This window comes from Engystomops pustulosus, chromosome 4, assembly GCF_040894005.1.
Source record: "Engystomops pustulosus chromosome 4, aEngPut4.maternal, whole genome shotgun sequence".
NCBI classification, from domain to species: Eukaryota; Metazoa; Chordata; class Amphibia; order Anura; family Leptodactylidae; genus Engystomops; species Engystomops pustulosus.
In genome coordinates this window covers 216255946-216278311 of record NC_092414.1, presented here as the reverse complement: position 1 = coordinate 216278311, position 22366 = coordinate 216255946, and the positions used below count along the sequence as shown (strand labels likewise).

The 22366-nt window shown below is 50.7% G+C and overlaps 1 protein-coding gene across 4 annotated transcripts in view; it reads left to right on the top strand.

Annotated features, from left to right (window-relative positions):
- The window catches only part of KDM6B (lysine demethylase 6B), a 79519-nt gene that overhangs the window by 32106 nt on the left and 25047 nt on the right, over positions 1–22366 (top strand). Inside the window, exon 1 of one of the 4 annotated variants that reach the window (XM_072149931.1) lies at positions 11695–11846. The exons of the other annotated variants lie outside the window; for them this stretch is intronic. The gene's annotated coding sequence lies outside the window, so the exon portion shown is untranslated. Of the gene's footprint in view, positions 1–11694; positions 11847–22366 lie in introns of those variants that run through there. 4 annotated transcript variants of the gene reach the window in all.

Here is a 22366-nt window from a genome sequence, read left to right as displayed (position 1 = left end):
GTGTATATAGGAGTGTACACCTCAGTGCTGTGTATATAGGAGTGTACACCTCAGTGCTGTGTATATAGGAGTGTACACCTCAGTGCTGTGTATATAGGAGTGTACACCTCAGTGTTGTGTATATAGGAGTGTACACCTCAGTGTTGTGTATATAGAAGTGTGTACACCTCAGTGTTGTGTATATAGGAGTGTACACCTCAGTGTTGTGTATCTGGGAGTGTACACCTCAGTGCTGTGTATATAGGAGTGTACACCTCAGTGTTGTGTATATAGGAGTGTACACCTCAGTGTTGTGTATATAGGAGTGTACACCTCAGTGCTGTGTATATAGGAGTGTACACCTCAGTGTTGTGTATATAGGAGTGTACACCTCAGTGTTGTGTATATAGGAGTGTACACCTCAGTGCTGTGTATATAGGAGTGTACACCTCAGTGTTGTGTATATAGGAGTGTACACCTCAGTGTTGTGTATATAGGAGTGCACACCTCAGTGCTGTGTATATAGGAGTGTACACCTCAGTGTTGTGTATCTGGGAGTGCACACCTCAGTGCTGTGTATATAGGAGTGTACACCTCAGTGTTGTGTATATAGGAGTGCACACCTCAGTGCTGTGTATATAGGAGTGTACACCTCAGTGTTGTGTATCTGGGAGTGTACACCTCAGTGCTGTGTATATAGGAGTGTACACCTCAGTGCTGTGTATATAGGAGTGTACACCTCAGTGCTGTGTATATAGGAGTGTACACCTCAGTGCTGTGTATATAGGAGTGTACACCTCAGTGTTGTGTATATAGGAGTGTACACCTCAGTGCTGTGTATATAGGAGTGTACACCTCAGTATTGTGTATCTGGGAGTGTACACCTCAGTGCTGTGTATCTGGGAGTGTACACCTCAGTGCTGTGTATATAGGAGTGTACATCTCAGTGCTGTGTATATAGGAGTGCACACCTCAGTGCTGTGTATATAGGAGTGTACACCTCAGTGTTGTGTATATAGGAGTGTACACCTCAGTATTGTGTATCTGGGAGTGTACACCTCAGTGCTGTGTATCTGGGAGTGTACACCTCAGTGCTGTGTATATAGGAGTGTACACCTCAGTGTTGTGTATCTGGGAGTGTACACCTCAGTGCTGTGTATATAGGAGTGTACACCTCAGTGTTGTGTATATAGGAGTGTACACCTCAGTGCTGTGTATCTGGGAGTGTACACCTCAGTGTTGTGTATATAGGAGTGTACACCTCAGTGTTGTGTATCTGGGAGTGTACACCTCAGTGCTGTGTATATAGGAGTGTACACCTCAGTGTTGTGTATATAGGAGTGTACACCTCAGTGTTGTGTATCCGGGAGTGTACACCTCAGTGATGTGTATATAGGAGTGTACACCTCAGTGCTGTGTATATAGGAGTGTACACCTCAGTGCTGTGTATATAGGAGTGTACACCTCAGTGTTGTGTATATAGGAGTGTACACCTCAGTGCTGTGTATATAGGAGTGTACACCTCAGTGTTGTGTATCTGGGAGTGTACACCTCAGTGTTGTGTATATAGGAGTGTACACCTCAGTGTTGTGTATCTGGGAGTGTACACCTCAGTGTTGTGTATATAGGAGTGTACACCTCAGTGTTGTGTATCTGGGAGTGTACACCTCAGTGTTGTGTATCTGGGAGTGTACACCTCAGTGTTGTGTATATAGGAGTGTACACCTCAGTGCTGTGTATATAGGAGTGTACACCTCAGTGCTGTGTATATAGGAGTGTACACCTCAGTGTTGTGTATATAGGAGTGTACACCTCAGTGTTGTGTATATAGGAGTGCACACCTCAGTGTTGTGTATATGGGAGTGTACACCTCAGTGTTGTGTATATAGGAGTGTACACCTCAGTGCTGTGTATATAGGAGTGTACACCTCAGTGCTGTGTATATAGGAGTGTACACCTCAGTGCTGTGTATATAGGAGTGTACACCTCAGTGCTGTGTATATAGGAGTGTACACCTCAGTGCTGTGTATATAGGAGTGTACACCTCAGTGTTGTGTATATAGGAGTGTACACCTCAGTGTTGTGTATATAGGAGTGTACACCTCAGTGTTGTGTATATAGGAGTGTACACCTCAGTGTTGTGTATATAGAAGTGTGTACACCTCAGTGTTGTGTATATAGGAGTGCACACCTCAGTGTTGTGTATATAGGAGTGTACACCTCAGTGTTGTGTATATAGGAGTGTACACCTCAGTGCTGTGTATATAGGAGTGTACACCTCAGTGCTGTGTATATAGGAGTGTACACCTCAGTGTTGTGTATATAGGAGTGTACACCTCAGTGTTGTGTATATAGGAGTGTACACCTCAGTGCTGTGTATATAGGAGTGTACACCTCAGTGTTGTGTATATAGGAGTGTACACCTCAGTGTTGTGTATATAGGAGTGTACACCTCAGTGTTGTGTATCTGGGAGTGTACACCTCAGTGCTGTGTATATAGGAGTGTACACCTCAGTGTTGTGTATATAGGAGTGTACACCTCAGTGTTGTGTATATAGGAGTGTACACCTCAGTATTGTGTATCTGGGAGTGTACACCTCAGTGCTGTGTATCTGGGAGTGTACACCTCAGTGTTGTGTATATAGGAGTGTACACCTCAGTGTTGTGTATCTGGGAGTGTACACCTCAGTGTTGTGTATCTGGGAGTGTACACCTCAGTGTTGTGTATATAGGAGTGTACACCTCAGTGTTGTGTATATAGGAGTGCACACCTCAGTGCTGTGTATATAGGAGTGTACACCTCAGTGTTGTGTATCTGGGAGTGTACACCTCAGTGCTGTGTATATAGGAGTGTACACCTCAGTGTTGTGTATATAGGAGTGCACACCTCAGTGCTGTGTATATGGGAGTGTACACCTCAGTGTTGTGTATATAGGAGTGTACACCTCAGTGTTGTGTATATAGGAGTGTACACCTCAGTGCTGTGTATATAGGAGTGTACACCTCAGTGTTGTGTATATAGGAGTGTACACCTCAGTGTTGTGTATATAGGAGTGTACACCTCAGTGCTGTGTATATAGGAGTGTACACCTCAGTGTTGTGTATATAGGAGTGTACACCTCAGTGTTGTGTATATAGGAGTGTACACCTCAGTGTTGTGTATATAGGAGTGCACACCTCAGTGCTGTGTATATAGGAGTGTACACCTCAGTGTTGTGTATCTGGGAGTGTACACCTCAGTGCTGTGTATATAGGAGTGTACACCTCAGTGTTGTGTATATAGGAGTGTACACCTCAGTGTTGTGTATATAGGAGTGTACACCTCAGTGCTGTGTATATAGGAGTGTACACCTCAGTGCTGTGTATATGGGAGTGTACACCTCAGTGTTGTGTATATAGGAGTGTACACCTCAGTGCTGTGTATATAGGAGTGTACACCTCAGTGTTGTGTATATAGGAGTGTACACCTCAGTGCTGTGTATATAGGAGTGTACACCTCAGTGCTGTGTATATAGGAGTGTACACCTCAGTGTTGTGTATCTGGGAGTGTACACCTCAGTGTTGTGTATCTGGGAGTGTACACCTCAGTGTTGTGTATCTGGGAGTGTACACCTCAGTGTTGTGTATATAGGAGTGTACACCTCAGTGCTGTGTATATAGGAGTGTACACCTCAGTGTTGTGTATATAGGAGTGTACACCTCAGTGTTGTGTATATAAAAGTGTACACCTCAGTGTTGTGTATCTGGGAGTGTACACCTCAGTGTTGTGTATATAGGAGTGTACACCTCAGTGTTGTGTATATAGGAGTGTACACCTCAGTGTTGTGTATCTGGGAGTGTACACCTCAGTGTTGTGTATATAGGAGTGTACACCTCAGTGTTGTGTATATAGGAGTGTACACCTCAGTGTTGTGTATATAGGAGTGTACACCTCAGTGTTGTGTATATAGGAGTGTACACCTCAGTGCTGTGTATACAGGAGTGTACACCTCAGTGTTGTGTATCTGGGAGTGTACACCTCAGTGTTGTGTATATAGGAGTGTACACCTCAGTGTTGTGTATATAGGAGTGTACACCTCAGTGCTGTGTATATAGGAGTGTACACCTCAGTGTTGTGTATATAGGAGTGTACACCTCAGTGCTGTGTATATAGGAGTGTACACCTCAGTGCTGTGTATATAGGAGTGTACACCTCAGTGTTGTGTATATAGGAGTGTACACCTCAGTGTTGTGTATATAGGAGTGTACACCTCAGTGTTGTGTATATAGGAGTGTACACCTCAGTGTTGTGTATATAGGAGTGTACACCTCAGTGTTGTGTATCTGGGAGTGTACACCTCAGTGTTGTGTATATAGGAGTGTACACCTCAGTGTTGTGTATATAGGAGTGTACACCTCAGTGTTGTGTATCTGGGAGTGTACACCTCAGTGCTGTGTATATAGGAGTGTACACCTCAGTGTTGTGTATATAGGAGTGTACACCTCAGTGTTGTGTATATAAAAGTGTACACCTCAGTGTTGTGTATCTGGGAGTGTACACCTCAGTGTTGTGTATATAGGAGTGTACACCTCAGTGTTGTGTATATAAAAGTGTACACCTCAGTGTTGTGTATATAGGAGTGTACACCTCAGTGCTGTGTATATAGGAGTGTACACCTCAGTGTTGTGTATATAGGAGTGTACACCTCAGTGCTGTGTATATAGGAGTGTACACCTCAGTGTTGTGTATATAGGAGTGTACACCTCAGTGTTGTGTATATAGGAGTGTACACCTCAGTGCTGTGTATATAGGAGTGTACACCTCAGTGCTGTGTATATAGGAGTGTACACCTCAGTGCTGTGTATATAGGAGTGCACACCTCAGTGTTGTGTATATAGGAGTGTACACCTCAGTGTTGTGTATATAGGAGTGTACACCTCAGTGTTGTGTATCTGGGAGTGTACACCTCAGTGTTGTGTATCTGGGAGTGTACACCTCAGTGTTGTGTATCTGGGAGTGTACACCTCAGTGTTGTGTATATAGGAGTGTACACCTCAGTGTTGTGTATCTGGGAGTGTACACCTCAGTGTTGTGTATATAGGAGTGTACACCTCAGTGTTGTGTATATGGGAGTGTACACCTCAGTGCTGTGTATATAGGAGTGTACACCTCAGTGCTGTGTATATAGGAGTGTACACCTCAGTGTTGTGTATATGGGAGTGTACACCTCAGTGCTGTGTATATAGGAGTGTACACCTCAGTGCTGTGTATATAGGAGTGTACACCTCAGTGTTGTGTATCTGGGAGTGTACACCTCAGTGTTGTGTATATAGGAGTGCACACCTCAGTGTTGTGTATCTGGGAGTGTACACCTCAGTGTTGTGTATATAGGAGTGTACACCTCAGTGCTGTGTATATAGGAGTGTACACCTCAGTGTTGCGTATATAGGAGTGTACACCTCAGTGCTGTGTATATAGGAGTGTACACCTCAGTGCTGTGTATAGGAGTGTACACCTCAGTGTTGTGTATATAGGAGTGTACACCTCAGTGTTGTGTATCTGGGAGTGTACACCTCAGTGTTGTGTATATAGGAGTGTACACCTCAGTGTTGTATATATAGGAGTGTACACCTCAGTGTTGTGTATATAGGAGTGTACACCTCAGTGTTGTGTATCTGGGAGTGTACACCTCAGTGCTGTGTATATAGGAGTGTACACCTCAGTGTTGTGTATCTGGGAGTGTACACCTCAGTGCTGTGTATATAGGAGTGTACACCTCAGTGCTGTGTATATAGGAGTGCACACCTCAGTGTTGTGTATATAGGAGTGTACACCTCAGTGCTGTGTATATAGGAGTGTACACCTCAGTGCTGTGTATATAGGAGTGTACACCTCAGTGTTGTGTATCTGGGAGTGTACACCTCAGTGTTGTGTATCTGGGAGTGTACACCTCAGTGCTGTGTATATGGGAGTGTACACCTCAGTGTTGTGTATATAGGAGTGTACACCTCAGTGCTGTGTATATAGGAGTGTACACCTCAGTGCTGTGTATATAGGAGTGTACACCTCAGTGCTGTGTATATAGGAGTGTACACCTCAGTGCTGTGTATATAGGAGTGTACACCTCAGTGTTGTGTATATAGGAGTGTACACCTCAGTGTTGTGTATATAGGAGTGTACACCTCAGTGTTGTGTATATAGGAGTGTACACCTCAGTGTTGTGTATCTGGGAGTGTACACCTCAGTGTTGTGTATATAGGAGTGTACACCTCAGTGTTGTGTATCTGGGAGTGTACACCTCAGTGTTGTGTATCTGGGAGTGTACACCTCAGTGTTGTGTATCTGGGAGTGTACACCTCAGTGTTGTGTATATAGGAGTGTACACCTCAGTGCTGTGTATATAGGAGTGTACACCTCAGTGCTGTGTATATAGGAGTGTACACCTCAGTGTTGTGTATATAGGAGTGTACACCTCAGTGTTGTGTATCTGGGAGTGTACACCTCAGTGTTGTGTATATAGGAGTGTACACCTCAGTGCTGTGTATATAGGAGTGTACACCTCAGTGTTGTGTATATAGGAGTGTACACCTCAGTGTTGTGTATATAGGAGTGTACACCTCAGTGTTGTGTATATAGGAGTGTACACCTCAGTGCTGTGTATATAGGAGTGCACACCTCAGTGTTGTGTATATAGGAGTGCACACCTCAGTGTTGTGTATATGGGAGTGTACACCTCAGTGTTGTGTATATAGGAGTGTACACCTCAGTGTTGTGTATCTGGGAGTGTACACCTCAGTGTTGTGTATATAGGAGTGTACACCTCAGTGTTGTGTATCTGGGAGTGTACACCTCAGTGTTGTGTATATAGGAGTGTACACCTCAGTGTTGTGTATATGGGAGTGTACACCTCAGTGCTGTGTATATAGGAGTGTACACCTCAGTGCTGTGTATATAGGAGTGTACACCTCAGTGTTGTGTATATGGGAGTGTACACCTCAGTGCTGTGTATATAGGAGTGTACACCTCAGTGCTGTGTATATAGGAGTGTACACCTCAGTGTTGTGTATCTGGGAGTGTACACCTCAGTGTTGTGTATCTGGGAGTGTACACCTCAGTGCTGTGTATATAGGAGTGTACACCTCAGTGCTGTGTATATAGGAGTGTACACCTCAGTGCTGTGTATATAGGAGTGCACACCTCAGTGTTGTGTATATGGGAGTGCACACCTCAGTGTTGTGTATCTGGGAGTGTACACCTCAGTGTTGTGTATATAGGAGTGTACACCTCAGTGTTGTGTATCTGGGAGTGTACACCTCAGTGTTGTGTATCTGGGAGTGTACACCTCAGTGTTGTGTATATGGGAGTGTACACCTCAGTGTTGTGTATCTGGGAGTGTACACCTCAGTGTTGTGTATCTGGGAGTGTACACCTCAGTGTTGTGTATCTGGGAGTGTACACCTCAGTGCTGTGTATATAGGAGTGCACACCTCAGTGTTGTGTATATAGGAGTGCACACCTCAGTGCTGTGTATATAGGAGTGTACACCTCAGTGTTGTGTATATGGGAGTGTACACCTCAGTGTTGTGTATATAGGAGTGTACACCTCAGTGTTGTGTATATAGGAGTGCACACCTCAGTGTTGTGTATATAGGAGTGCACACCTCAGTGTTGTGTATCTGGGAGTGTACACCTCAGTGTTGTGTATCTGGGAGTGTACACCTCAGTGTTGTGTATCTGGGAGTGTACACCTCAGTGTTGTGTATATAGGAGTGTACACCTCAGTGTTGTGTATATAGGAGTGTACACCTCAGTGTTGTGTATCTGGGAGTGTACACCTCAGTGTTGTGTATCTGGGAGTGTACACCTCAGTGTTGTGTATATAGGAGTGTACACCTCAGTGTTGTGTATATAGGAGTGTACACCTCAGTGTTGTGTATCTGGGAGTGTACACCTCAGTGTTGTGTATATAGGAGTGTACACATCTGCCCCCCCCTCGCACACCTCTGGCGCCCCCCCCCCCTCGCACACCTCTGGCGCCCCCCCCTCGCACACCTCTGGCGCCCCCCCCTCGCACACCTCTGGCGCCCCCCCCCCCCTCGCACACCTCTGGCGCCCCCCCCCTCGCACACCTCTGGCGCCCCCCCCTCGCACACCTCTGGCGCCCCCCCCCCTCGCACACCTCTGGCGCCCCCCCCCCCTCGCACACCTCTGGCGCCCCCCCCTCGCACACCTCTGGCGCCCCCCCCTCGCACACCTCTGGCGCCCCCCCCCTCGCACACCTCTGGCGCCCCTCCCCCCCCCCTCGCACACCTCTGGCGCCCCCCCTCGCACACCTCTGGCGCCCCCCCTCGCACACCTCTGGCGCCCCCCCTCGCACACCTCTGGCGCCCCCTCGCACCTCTGGCGGCTCAGGAGGGGAGGTCAGGGCGGGAGGTGCGAGGGGTGAGGTGAGGACACATTCCAGATGTTATGTAATAAGCAGGAGAGAGGGGACTGGGCCCAGCGCCAGAACCTGCACACAGCTGAACACAGGGTATACGCCCCGGGGCGAGCACGCCCATGTGTACTCCCCCTACCTGCCGCTGCTACATTGTCACAGAAAACTCTGTAATCAGCTGCGAGGTGTCACCTCCCACCCATACAGGCGTGTAACACATCACACAGGAGTCACCCTGCAGGAGGAGGGGCCACACCTTCTCTATATCAATGTCACCCTGCAGGAGGAGGGGCCACACCTTCTCTATATCAATGTCACCCTACAGGAGGAGGGGCCACACCTTCTCTATATCAATGTCACCCTGCAGGAGGAGGGGCTAGCTTCTCTCTCTCTCTGCAGGAGGAGGGGCCACACCTCCCCTTTATCAATGTCACCCTGCAGGAGGAGGGGCCACACCTTCTCTATATCAATGTCACCCTGCAGGAGGAGGGGCCACACCTTCCCTAGGTTTGTGTCACCCTGCAGGGAGCGGAGCCTATCCTTCTCTATATCAATGTCACCCTGCAGGAGGAGGGGCGGGCTCCTTGCTCTCTCTCACCCTGCAGGAGGAGGGGCGGGCTCCTCGCTCTCTCTCTCTCACCCTGCAGGAGGAGGGGCGGGCTCCTTGCTCTCTCTCTCTCACCTCTGGCGCCCCCCCCTCGCACACCTCTGGCGCCCCCCCCCCTCGCACCTCTGGCGCCCCCCCTCACACCTCTGGCGGCTCAGGAGGGGAGGTCAGGGCGGGAGGTGCGAGGGGTGAGGTGAGGACACATTCCAGATGTTATGTAATAAGCAGGAGAGAGGGGACTGGGCCCAGCGCCAGAACCTGCACACAGCTGAACACAGGGTATACGCCCCGGGGCGAGCACGCCCATGTGTACACCCCCTACCTGCCGCTGCTACATTGTCACAGAAAACTCTGTAATCAGCTGCGAGGTGTCACCTCCCACCCATACAGGCGTGTAACACATCACACAGGAGTCACCCTGCAGGAGGAGGGGCCACACCTTCTCTATATCAATGTCACCCTGCAGGAGGAGGGGCCACACCTTCTCTATATCAATGTCACCCTGCAGGAGGAGGGGCCACACCTTCTCTATATCAATGTCACCCTGCAGGAGGAGGGGCCACACCTTCTCTATATCAATGTCACCCTACAGGAGGAGGGGCCACACCTTCTCTATATCAATGTCACCCTGCAGGAGGAGGGGCCACACCTTCTCTATATCAATGTCACCCTGCAGGAGGAGGGGCTAGCTTCTCTCTCTCTCTGCAGGAGGAGGGGCCACACCTCCCCTTTATCAATGTCACCCTGCAGGAGGAGGGGCCACACCTTCTCTATATCAATGTCACCCTGCAGGAGGAGGGGCCACACCTTCCCTAGGTTTGTGTCACCCTGCAGGGAGCGGAGCCTATCCTTCTCTATATCAATGTCACCCTGCAGGAGGAGGGGCGGGCTCCTTGCTCTCTCTCTCTCACCCTGCAGGAGGAGGGGCGGGCTCCTCGCTCTCTCTCTCACCCTGCAGGAGGAGGGGCGGGCTCCTCGCTCTCTCTCTCTCACCCTGCAGGAGGAGGGGCGGGCTCCTTGCTCTCTCTCTCTCACCCTGCAGGAGGAGGGGCGGGCTCCTTGCTCTCTCTCACCCTGCAGGAGGAGGGGCCGGTCCCCTGCTCTCCCTCTCACCCTGCAGGAGGAGGGGCGGGCTCCTCGCTCTCTCTCTCACCCTGCAAGAGGAGGGACGGGCTCCTTGTTCTCTCTCTCTCACCCTGCAGGAGGAGGGGCCGGTCCCCTGCTCTCTCTCTCACCCTGCAGGAGGAGGGGCGGGCTCCTCTCTCTCTCTCACCCTGCAGGAAGAGGGGCGGGCTCCTCTCTCTCTCTCACCCTGCAGGAGGAGGGGCGGGCTCCTCTCTCTCTCTCACCCTGCAGGAGGAGGAGCGGGCTCCTCTCTCTCTCTCACCCTGCAGGAGGGGCGGGCTCCTCTCTCTCTCTCACCCTGCAGGAGGAGGGGCGGGCTCCTTGCTCTCTCTCTCTCACCCTGCAGGAGGAGGGGCGGGCTCCTCGCTCTCTCTCTCACCCTGCAGGAGGAGGGGCGGGCTCCTTGCTCTCTCTCTCTCACCCTGCAGGAGGAGGGGCGGGCTCCTTGCTCTCTCTCACCCTGCAGGAGGAGGGGCCGGTCCCCTGCTCTCCCTCTCACCCTGCAGGAGGAGGGGCGGGCTCCTCGCTCTCTCTCTCACCCTGCAAGAGGAGGGACGGGCTCCTTGTTCTCTCTCTCTCTCACCCTGCAGGAGGAGGGGCCGGTCCCCTGCTCTCTCTCTCACCCTGCAGGAGGAGGGGCGGGCTCCTCTCTCTCTCTCACCCTGCAGGAAGAGGGGCGGGCTCCTCTCTCTCTCTCACCCTGCAGGAGGAGGGGCGGGCTCCTCTCTCTCTCTCACCCTGCAGGAGGAGGGGCGGGCTCCTCTCTCTCTCTCACCCTGCAGGAGGGGCGGGCTCCTCTCTCTCTCTCACCCTGCAGGAGGAGGGGCGGGCTCCTCTCTCTCTCTCACCCTGCAGGAGGAGGGGCGGGCTCCTCTCTCTCTCTCACCCTGCAGGAGGAGGGGCGGGCTCCTCTCTCTCTCTCACCCTGCAGGAGGGGCGGGCTCCTCTCTCTCTCTCACCCTGCAGGAGGAGGGGCGGGCTCCTCTCTCTCTCTCACCCTGCAGGAGGGGCGGGCTCCTCTCTCTCTCTCACCCTGCAGGAGGAGGGGCGGGCTCCTCTCTCTTTCTCACCCTGCAGGAGGAGGGTCTGGCTCCTCGCTCTCTTTTTCTCACCCTGCAGTTGGAGGGGCGGCTCCTCGCGCTCTCTCACCCTGCAGGAGGAGGGGCTGTCACCTTGCTCTCTCTCTCTCACCCTGCGGGAGGAGGGGCGGGCTCCTCTCTCTCTCACCCTGCAGGAGGAGGGGCTGTCACCTTGCTCTTTCTCTCACCCTGCGGGAGGAGGGGCGGGCTCCTCGCTCTCTTTTTCTCACCCTGCAGTTGGAGGGTCTGGCTCCTCGCTCTCTCTCTCTCACCCTGCAGGAGGAGGGGCGGGCTTCTCGCTCTATCTCACCCTGCGGGAGGAGGGGCCGGCTCCTCGCTCTCACCCTGTGACACCCGCTGCGGGCGGTGCAGGCTCCGGGTGTCGGGCTGGGGAGGAGGGGGCTGTGCCGGCAGGAGGGGGCGGTCCGGGGCGGTGAGAGCGAGGCTGGTGTTCCGGAGGGGGAGGGGTAGGCTCAGGCTCGGGGAGGGGGAGGGTAGATTTCTTTGTTTGAATACAGACTGGAAAAAAGAGAGAAAGAGACAGAGAGTAAAGAGAGGAGAGGAGGAGACAGTCCGGCTCCGTACACCCGGGCTGATGGCAGGAGACATGGAGGCTCGGCTCTAGGAGGACACATGCAGGTACGAGCAGACAGGCGGGGACCGGCTGCAACTTTAAAGGGACAGAGGGGATTTAAATGCCGGCGTTTAAAGGGACCGGGAGGGAGCATGGGCTGGGGAGGAGGGACGAAGGGGTTAATGTCTGGCACTACAGATCCCAGCCCGGCGTGTGGTGTACGTGCACATGGGGGGAGGGGTGACATGGAGGGTGCTGGGGCAGGGTGACATGGAGGGTGCTGGGGCAGGGTGACATGCATTGGCTTGGTGCAGTGTGGGGAGGGGGCATGTAGTAAGTGGATGCAGGTGACCCCCTGCAGTGTGCAAGGGCAGAGGAACAGGGCACCTACTATTCATGGCTATGATCAGGTTGCTGGCACATACCTGGGTGCAGGTGGCAAGCATAGCTGTGAGCAGGGTGCCGGGCACATACCTGGGTGCAGGTGGCAAGCATAGCTATGAGCAGGGTGCCGGGCACATACCTGCATGCAGGTGGCATGCTTGGCTATGAGCAAGTTGCCTGGCATATACTGGCACATACCTGGGTGCAGGTGGCATGCATGTCGATGATCGATTTTCCGGGCACATGCCTGGGTGCAGGTGGCATGCATGGCTATGAGCAAAGGTGCCGGGCACCTACGTGGGTGCAGGTGGCATGCATGGCTATGCACAGGATGTCAGGCGCCTACCTGGGTGCAGGTGGCATGCATGGCTATGCACAGGATGTCAGGCGCCTACCTGGGTGCAGGTGGCATGCATGGCTATGAGCAGGGCACCGGGCGCATACCTGGGTGCAGGTGGCATGCATGGCTATGAGCAGGGCACCGGGCGCATACCTGGGTGCAGGTGGCATGCATGGCTATGAGCAGGGCACCGGGCGCATACCTGGGTGCAGGTGGCATGCATGGCTATGAGCAGGGCACCGGGCGCATACCTGGGTGCAGGTGGCATGCATGGCTATGAGCAGGGCATCGGGCGCATTCCTGGGTGCAGGCGGCATGCGTGGCTATGAACAGGGTGCCGGGAACATACCTGGATGCAGGCGGCATGCATGGCTATGAGCAGGGTGCTGGGTACATGCAGTGTATGTGTGGACGTGCAGATTTCGGCATACTCTGGGATTGGTGGGGAGGGGGGTGAGCTGCACAGCTGTGGCTTGTATACAGTCGGGCACATGCGGTGGGCACTGGGTTACCCCTGGCTGTCATTTCTTCGTCCTCTAGGTCACTCACCTATAACGACGGCTGCACTCGTAGTGTCGGGATAGGGTTAATATGTAGTCTGACAGGTCGGGTGACTTTGCTCTTTGCGAAGCTTGTGCTGAAACTATAATAAGAGATGCCGGCTTGTATGTTTACATGCTGTGGCAAGGTGTACATACCTGGGTGCAGGCGGCATGTACACTGCCTGGCGGAAAAGTTCCCATCGCTGACTCTTTGGTGAATAAAAGTTTGCTATAGGAATGATCCGCTTTGTGTGCGCCATTATATACTGTGGCAGGTGTAGCTGGTATACCGGTAACTGCATGAAGGGTTAATGTGCAGTGTAAATTGCTCCTCTTGTCCTATTAACTGTCAATTATCAATGTAATAAGTGTAATGGCGCATAAACGGTTAATGTTGTAATGGGTGTCTTGCACCTCATCTTGGCACATGAATGGTTAATACACGGTGTAATGGGTGCTGAGCACCTCGTCTTGGTGCATGAAGGGTTACTACAGTGTAATGGGTGCTGAGCACCTCGTCTTGGTGCATGAAGGGTTACTACAGTGTAATGGGTGCTGAGCACCTCGTCTTGGTGCATGAAGGGCTACTACAGTGTAATGGGTGCTGAGCACCTCGTCTTGGTGCATGAAGGGTTACTACAGTGTAATGGGTGCTGAGCACCTCGTCTTGGTGCATGAAGGGTTACTACAGTGTAATGGGTGCTGAGCACCTCGTCTTGGTGCATGAAGGGTTACTACAGTGTAATGGGTGCTGAGCACCTCGTCTTGGTGCATGAAGGGTTACTACAGTGTAATGGGTGCTGAGCACCTCGTCTTGGTGCATGAAGGGTTACCACAGTGTAATGGGTGCTGAGCACCTCGTCTTGGTGCATGAAGGGTTACTACAGTGTAATGGGTGCTGAGCACCTCGTCTTGGTGCATGAAGGGTTACTACAGTGTAATGGGTGCTGAGCACCTCGTCTTGGTGCATGAAGGGTTACTACAGTGTAATGGGTGCTGAGCACCTTGTCTTGGTGCATGAAGGGTTACTACAGTGTAATGGGTGCTGAGCACCTTGTCTTGGTGCATGAAGGGTTACTACAGTGTAACGGGTGCTGAGCACCTTGTCTTGGTGCATGAAGGGTTACTACAGTGTAATGGGTGCTGAGCACCTTGTCTTGGTGCATGAAGGGTTACTACAGTGTAATGGGTGCTGAGCACCTTGTCTTGGTGCATGAAGGGTTACTACAGTGTAATGGGTGCTGAGCACCTTGTCTTGGTGCATGAAGGGTTACTACAGTGTAACGGGTGCTGAGCACCTTGTCTTGGTGCATGAAGGGTTACTACAGTGTAACGGGTGCTGAGCACCTCGTCTTGGTGCATGAAGGGTTACTACAGTGTAACGGGTGCTGAGCACCTCGTCTTGGTGCATGAAGGGTTACTACAGTGTAGCGGGTGCTGAGCACCTCGTCTTGGTGCATGAAGGGTTACTACAGTGTAACGGGTGCTGAGCACCTCGTCTTGGTGCATGAAGGGTTACTACAGTGTAATGGGTGCTGAGCACCTTGTCTTGGTGCATGAAGGGTTACTACAGTGTAATGGGTGCTGAGCACCTTGTCTTGGTGCATGAAGGGTTACTACAGTGTAACGGGTGCTGAGCACCTCGTCTTGGTGCATGAAGGGTTACTACAGTGTAATGGGTGCTGAGCACCTCGTCTTGGTGCATGAAGGGTTACTACAGTGTAATGGGTGCTGAGCACCTCGTCTTGGTGCATGAAGAGTTACTACAGTGTAATGGGTGCCGTGCACCTTGTCTCGTTGTGGCACCTGAAGGGTTAATACTCCGGCTAGTGACTCTCCTTGTGCTACTATAAAAGATTAATATGCAGCGTTACGGTGACAGTCAGGATCCCCGGCTCTTCTGAACAGCTGGGATACACAATTGCTGGATCTGTCACATGATGATGTCCTGTGAAGGGTTAATCCTCGGAGCAGCTCCAGATTGGATACGTCATGTGGTAGGAAGGGTTAAACAATGATATTCGGCTCAGTATTTGGGGGGGGGGGGGGTTGTACTGAGGTTATTTTTAGGGCCGGGTTGCACAGGGTATTTAAAGGGGAAGGTGCGCTGTAGTATTAAAGGATTAGCGCACTAATCAGATTTGGGTATTTTTCGTGGTAACGTGTCATTGTCTCTTGGAGGAACCTGTTATCCGTTCTGTGGGACGCCGGGACGCGTGTTGGTAGCTTTGCGTGTTTCACGTATGATGTAGCTGTGCATTCACGGGGTTAAGTGAGTGCACACAATCCCCGGGGTGAGGTTGTGTAACTTTTAGGGTTAATGATTAGCGCACACATTTATAACGAGATTAGTGCTGGTTATTCCTACACTCCAGCACTGACAGGGTTAATATTTGGTGTTGCCCCCTCCGTCAGGGGTTAATATATTAGTATTTCACCAGTTGCGTTGCCGCCGACTATGTAATAAGTAGTAAAACTCTGGCGGCGGCCATTGGCGGAGCTGATGTTTGGGATGATTTCCGGTTCATGGGTCGCCTCATTAGCATATACTATCAGCGCTCCAGGATCGGGCTTGGAAGGGTTAAGATGATACCTGGAAACAGTGCGCCAAGTCTGTAGCTGAGACTATGACAACCACCTGCTGCGCCATCAGAGACATTGGGAGATGAGAGCAAAGGAGCCCGATCCGTCCCGTCCCAACTGGGTCGGCCACAGTCCAACATGTACCAAGCCGGTGCCTGCTGTATTATACCTCGCACATCTGTTTATTCCTCCTCTTCCATGTCCTGCAGTCTCTTCCTTCCTGCACTCTTCTTTAACCCCTGACCATTACTTCCCCTGCTCTGTCCTTCATGATCCTCCATGTATTGGTCTGTGATCCGGCTCCCTGCTCCATCATGGCTTCCTCCTCCTCCTCCTTCTGCTCTCCAGGCTTCCTGTGCTCTGCACTCTCTCTCTCATTACATTTCCCATGACATTCATTTACAGCTTCCTGCGCTCCTCGTTTTCTGGCCCTCTGTGCGCTTCATTCTCTTGCTCTTTTGGCCTCTATTTTCATTAATTGCTATTTTTTTTAATCTTTGGGCTTTTTATGTTTTGGCCTTGCACCCTCTTCTCTGCCACTGTTGCCTTTCTCTGCACCCTTTTGCACTTGTCTGCTGGACTCCCCTGCTGCCTCTCTTCCCGCTTGGCTCCTCTGCTCCCTCTTCCCGCTTGGCTCCTCTGCTCCCTCTTCCCGCTTGGCTCCTCTGCTCCCTCTTCCCGCTTGGCTCCTCTGCTCCCTCTTCCCGCTTGGCTCCTCTGCTCCCTCTTCCCGCTTGGCTCCTCTGCTCCCTCTTCCCGCTTGGCTCCTCTGCTCCCTCTTCCCGCTTGGCTCCTCTGCTCCCTCTTCCCGCTTGGCTCCTCTGCTCCCTCTTCCCGCATCCCTATCTATACAGTTTCCTCTCCGTGCCGGCCTCCTTCAGCTCTATCTTGCCTTTCAGCTGCCCGGCTAGCCTTATCCAGCACCTTTCTTTATTTATACAGTTTCCTCTCCATGGTGGCTGTTCTCTTCCGGCGCCCTCTTTCCTTTTGGCCGCCCTGCTGGTCTCTTCTTACAGATTCCTTACTTTTCCTCTTCTTGCAGCCTCTGGCATGAAGCTTTTCTTTATCTCTTCTTCCCTCCAACTTTCTATAGTGATCTTTGTACTTTCTTCTTGTGTCCTATTCTCCTCCTGGCTTCTTTTTTTCATTGTGCTTCCCTTTTTTCTGACTTCCCACACTCTTCCTCTCTTGGTTTCCTTTGCTCTTTCTTCCTGTCAGGCCTCACATGCCCCTCTCTTCTTCCTGTTTGGCTTCCTGCTTTTTTTCTTTTTTTTTTTAAAGCCTAACCCAATATTTTTTCTTCTCGGCTCTGACGCTCATTTATTTCACTATCCTCAAAAAGGTGCATACAGGAACGAGTGTATAGGGATGATTTAGTATATCTGGAGCTCTGGTTCTATGTACAGGGATAATACAGTACATCTGACGCTTTGTTTCTGTGTACATGGGTGATTTAGTATATCTGGAGCTTTGTTTCTGTGTACAGGAATGATAGTGTGACCAGACCGCAGTTTCTTGTGCACCGGTTATACTTTCTCGTAGATACTTTTGCTATGTACCGGTCTTCTCCTTGTTTGTTGGCGTTGCACCATGCCGCTGCACCGGTCTTCACCTTGTTTGTTGGCGTTGAACCGAGCCGCTGTACCGGTCTTCTCCTTGTTTGTTGGCGTTGCAATGAGCCGCTGCACCGGTCTTCTCCTTGTTTGTTGGCGTTGCACCGAGCCGCTGCACCGGTCTTCTCCTTGTTTGTTGGCGTTGCACCGAGCCGCTGCACCGGTCTTCTCCTTGTTTGTTGGCGTTGCAATGAGCCGCTGCACCGGTCTTCTCCTTGTTTGTTGGCGTCGCACCGAGCCGCTGCACCGGTCTTCTCCTTGTTTGTTGGCGTCGCACCGAGCCGCTGTACCGGTCTTCTCCTTGTTTGTTGGCGTCGCACCGAGCCGCTGTACCGGTCTTCTCCTTGTTTGTTGGCGTTGCAATGAGCCGCTGCACCGGTCTTCTCCTTGTTTGTTGGCGTCGCACCGAGCCGCTGCACCGGTCTTCTCCTTGTTTGTTGGCGTCGCACCGAGCCGCTGCACCGGTCTTCTCCTTGTTTGTTGGCGTTGCACCGAGCCGCTGTACCGGTCTTCTCCTTGTTTGTGGGCATTGCACCGAACCGCTGTAGCGGTCTTCTCCTTGTTTGTGGGCATTGCACCGAACCGCTGTAGCGGTCTTCTCCTTGTTTGTTGGCGTTGCACCGAGCCGCTGTTCTTGGTTATACATCGGTGGTGATGTCACTGCTTATAACCTTTTGAATGGCACTGATGGATTTCGAGGAGAGGTTTTTGGTACACAGATGGGAATATAAGCGGTGCTGGAGTAAGGATATTCCATGGTAGGGGCGAGGACGAGAGAGTCGGTGGGGTGAGGTAGGGCAAATTGCCAGCAGATGGGGGACTGTCGGTGTGGTGTTGGGTCTGCTCTTCATGAATTGCTAAGGAGAGCGTGTGTAATGTGAACATCTGCATCCTCTGCCTACAGATTGGAGCTAGACTTTCTCAACGCTCCCTAAGAGGTTTTCTTTGTCTCCTCGCCCTTACCCCAGCTGACACGGAGTCCTCGCCTCCCCCCTCTGTCTCCGCCCCTCCAGCCCCTTTCCCAGCCTCCACCCCCCCCCTCTCTTCTATCAGCTGTTCATAAATCATTCATACATCCTGGCCACCATCCAGCCTCCTCTGGCCCTTTAAACGGCACGCGGCTGTCACTATTGCATCTGGTGAATATTTAACTTGCTGCTTTCGTGTCAGGCGCAGAAAATAGAGGGATTAATTCCAGAGCTGAATGTTACCTTCTACATTTATATAGCGGAGGACAAAGGAGAAGCCGCTCTCTCCACCAGCTATTGTACAGAGAATCAACCACAGCTCTCTGTCCTGCAGAATGAGTCTGCCCCGCCTCCTGCAGGGTGATACAGACAGAAGTAACAGCTGTGTAACACCCTGCAGGAGGAGGAGGGTGGTGGACTCATAGCCCCTGCTTCTGTCTGTATCCCCCTGCAGGAGGAGGAGGGTGGAGTATTGCTCCTCCTGTCTGTGTTGTCCTGCAGAAGGAGGGGCAGTCATGGCTCCTCCACCTTTCTCATTCACCCTGCAGAAGGAGGGGCAGTCATGGCTCCTCCTCCTTTCTCATTCACCCTGCAGAAGGAGGGGCAGAGTCATGGCTCCTCCTTCTGTCTGTATCACCCTGCATCAGGAGGAGGATGGACCATAGATCCTTCTGTCTGTGTCGCCCTGTAGGAGGAGGAGCAATCATTGCACATCCTCCTCCTTTCTCAATCGCCCTGCAGAAGGAGGGGCACAGTCATGGCTCCTCCTCTTTTCTTCATCACCCTGCAGGTGGGGAGGGGGGGTGCAGAATCATGGCTCCTCCTTCTTTCTGTATAACCCTGCAGGGGGAGTGGCAGACTCATAGCTCCTCCTTCTGTCTATATTACCCTGCAGGAGGAGGAGGAGAAACGGGCTCATAGCTCCTTCTGTCTGTATCACGCTGTAAGAGGGGGGGGGGGCAACTCCTACCTATAAATCTTCTCCTCTGCGACCCATAAGCTTACATCTTCTTTCTCTGCCCACTTTATGATCATAACATGTTGCTTGTCCCTTGGGAGGGGACACATTAGTAATAAACATCCCCTCACACCTGTCTAGTGCCCGGTGGGATCTGGTTACATCATGGCAGTGGGCAGGTTGCGGTGTGTTGCATCACGAGCAGTCTGTGTGTGTATTGTTGTGTAGTGGCAAGGTTAGGCGGTGTTGAGTCATGTGTATGTTGCAGGTGTGTCTCGCCCGCCGGTAATTGTAGTAAATGCTGTTCTGCTCTGGGGCAGACGTTGTGACCGTTGACGTCGGGCCGCGGACTACTCCCTTGATAGGCAATGCCTGGGGGTGTTGCACACGTTGTCTGGAGATGAGGCTGCACAGTTATATACACAGGTTTTATACAGTTATTTGTGTGTGTTGCATATTTGTGAGGTATTATCATTTTGAGGTCGTTTGTGGACACGTCCGGTGTGATAAGGACGGTCATCAGTCAGATTGTGAATACGCATGCAACGTCGGGAGGTAGAAAATGAGATTTATAGCACAAGTAATAGACATGTCTTTGAGCCGTATCCGGTATACAGCTCCAATAAATCATCTCCCAGTCCAATAAGGCAGAGTATGCGGATCGGTAGGATGGTACGATCGGAGCGGGGAAGGATCAAGGTCCAGAACTCGAGAGAAGATAAATAGTCGGAGAGAGAAATGAGACTAGACAAAGATGAACGTGAAAATGGGAGTTTTTGGTGAATTAAAAACCATTAAAATATTTCCTAATAAAAGTTTTTAGTCCTGTAGAATCAAAAGTTTAGGTAATGGTGCACAGAGTCGTGAGCGTTTACACCCGACAAAGCATGTTTGTGCGTTTCTGACGAAAAACTTGTCTGTCATGAGGTAAAATTGTCTAGAACTAGAGAACCGAAGGGGTCCATTTTAGGGGCCAACTTTTTTTTTGTCTATTTTGGGGGTCTATTTGCTTTTTGGGTGTGGTCAAGTGAGTGGTTAGAATCTTGTATAATTATTTTTTTTCTCACTTGTAATAATACAGACGACACAATTTAAGGCTACATTCACACTAACGTGTGGTTGTCGTCCCGTAGCACGGAGCGCAAACGTCAGTGCATGGGAAAGGAGGAGGGGTGAGCGCTGCTTGTCTCCTCCCCTTTCCATAGAGATACATGGCGCACTGCACAGTGATACAGGGAAAGATAGGACACGTCCTATATTTTCCCAGTGTACGGAACAGTACGGTGCCAAGCGTGTTCTGCACTGTATCGCTCCGTGCACGCATTGGTGGCCGTATGTGCGTCCCTTAACGGTCGTGTGAATGTAGCCTAAAGCTTCTTGCACACAAACGTATTCTCACCCGCTGCTCACCCCTCCCGTTCCCATAGAGAAGCGTGTACCCATCTCGTAGTATTGCAAAGGTCACAGGTCACAGTGCAGTGAGACAGCAAGTGCTCAACTCGCTGTGCCCGGGTGTCAATGGCGACTGATATCCATTGGGGGCCGGTTATCAGCCTCCCACACATTTTGCATGAGGCAAGGATGTACATTTTTATTATCTTTTCACTCAAAATGTTTACATTGCTAACCCGACTGCATGAATGCTGTGGTGGATCTGCGGCAGAATTTCAGTACCCATGTGTTCCCCAGCTGAAAAGGGGCATATACATGAATGGAGGATTGGGAAATATGCACTTATATATTTTCCAGGATGGGATAAGGAAAACATTGCCTCTTAGCTACCTTGTAAGGCAACCCCCTTAAAATCAAGCATGACTTTCAGGAAGTCTAATAACAACATGATGTAGGATTAAAGCCAAAGCAGTTTATCTATTCCCATAGGAACAGATTCACAACTGTAGACAGCGGTGTTTCGATGTACAGGCAGTCCCCCAGTTACGTACAAGTTAGGGTCCGGAGGTTTGTTCTAAAGTTTAATTTGTATGTAAGTCGAAACTGTACATTTAATCTTTGTAGATCCAGACAAAAAAATTTTTGGCCCCAGTGACAATTGGAGTTAAAACATTTTTTTGCTGTAATGGGACCAAGGATTATCAATAAAGCTTCATTACAGACACCTTACAGCTGATCATTGCTATAGCGAAGCATTCAGAAAGCTTCACCAGAGGTCAGAGGGGTCTGTCTGTAACTATGGGTTGTCTGTAAGTTGGGTGTCCTTCAGTAGCCACCTGCATTTGCAACTCTTAAGTACAGTGTAGGAAACATTAAGATGAGGACTTACCGTCTGCCGTTTCGTGATGTGGTTGGTAAATGGCAGGTAGCTGTGGAGTTGTGTCTCCGGAGCACCAAGGGATTTTATCGATGGTTATTTTATTTTAAAGCCGGCCGTGTTATGAAGGACAATGTTATACATCTGTGTCACATTCATGGCGGATCCCACAAACCCCCTATCCAAACCAGAACCATAGCAAACTGGACTCTGGCGGCGCCTAATGGACCATGGTGACTTATAAAGGAGTCAGTCCATCTTTTGGGATGTCCATTTTGTTGAAGAAAATATTGTTACTGCCTGTGAAGATATTTTTCCAGTCAAATCTGCCTTTCAGGTGTGAACAGAGCCTCAAAGAGAGAGAACTCTTCTGGTTTATATTTACACACTGATTATTTGTCTTTCCTAATGCAACATAATATTAATGGGACCGTGTGCTCACCTTTGTCATGTTTCACAAAGATGGAGGCTTCTTAATTCTGTGAGGTAAAAATCCTTTAATACCCAAAGGAAGGATTGGATATGGCAACCAATCACCTTGCAGGATTCATCTTTACTTCAGTACATGGCAAGATGAGAGCTGTAATCTGATTGGTCTGTTTTGGGTAATATTTTTCTTTGTGACCATTGGCTTTATTAAATCATCTCCTCCCCTGTAAATTATGTTGGAACGTTCCGGTAACATAAAGATCATTGGTTCATACAACAAAATGGCTTCTTCACTGTTTTATTCTACTCCTACATAAGTGTATAACACAGTAGAGTACAACTTTTGGGATGCTGGTTGCATTTTCTACTTAGCTTTAATAGTATAGCAGATGGATTATGGTTGTGAAAGGGGTGAAAGCACCATTTTTACATGAACTGAATTAATGAATTCTCCCCCACTGTGCACCAACTTGGAACAGTCCAGTCATATACTAGTGTT